The sequence below is a fragment of the Penaeus monodon genome, chromosome 20 (genome assembly GCF_015228065.2).
Source record: "Penaeus monodon isolate SGIC_2016 chromosome 20, NSTDA_Pmon_1, whole genome shotgun sequence".
Lineage (NCBI taxonomy): Eukaryota > Metazoa > Arthropoda > Malacostraca > Decapoda > Penaeidae > Penaeus > Penaeus monodon.
Window position 1 is genome coordinate 35,593,349 of NC_051405.1, and position 417 is coordinate 35,593,765.

The 417-nt window shown below is 42.4% G+C and overlaps 1 protein-coding gene across 1 annotated transcript in view; it reads left to right on the forward strand.

The window, feature by feature from the left end:
• The window catches only part of LOC119585782 (rabphilin-3A-like), a gene marked incomplete at its 3' end in the record, with an annotated part of 40,028 nt that overhangs the window by 39,170 nt on the left and 441 nt on the right, over positions 1–417 (forward strand).

The following is a 417-nucleotide window of genomic DNA, read 5'->3' on the forward strand; positions in this document are numbered from 1 at the left end:
AAAAAGGAGAGAAGAGAGAATGTGGGAAAAAAGGCAAAAAACGAGACGGAAAACAAGGATAGAGAAAGGGAAAGAATAAGGGAAGAGAGGAGGAAAGGAGGAATAGAGGCGAGAGATTATGAGGCAACCACTGTGGCGAACTTAAAGGGAATGAAGCTCATCTATGTCATTCATTCTCCCTCCTCTTTCCCCACCAATTTCCCCATTATTTTCTGCTCCCCCGCAACTGATATTTATGTACATATGTGACACGTATATTTATGTGCGTTTCTGCATGCATACGTCCATGTATGTAGATAGATGACTGCCCATCTGTATAGTTTTCCACTGAAATCGAACAACCTCTATTGTAGCCGATCCAGTGACTCTATTGTGTGTGAAATTGACCCGTACGTTCCTGCAGCCGACATACAATAA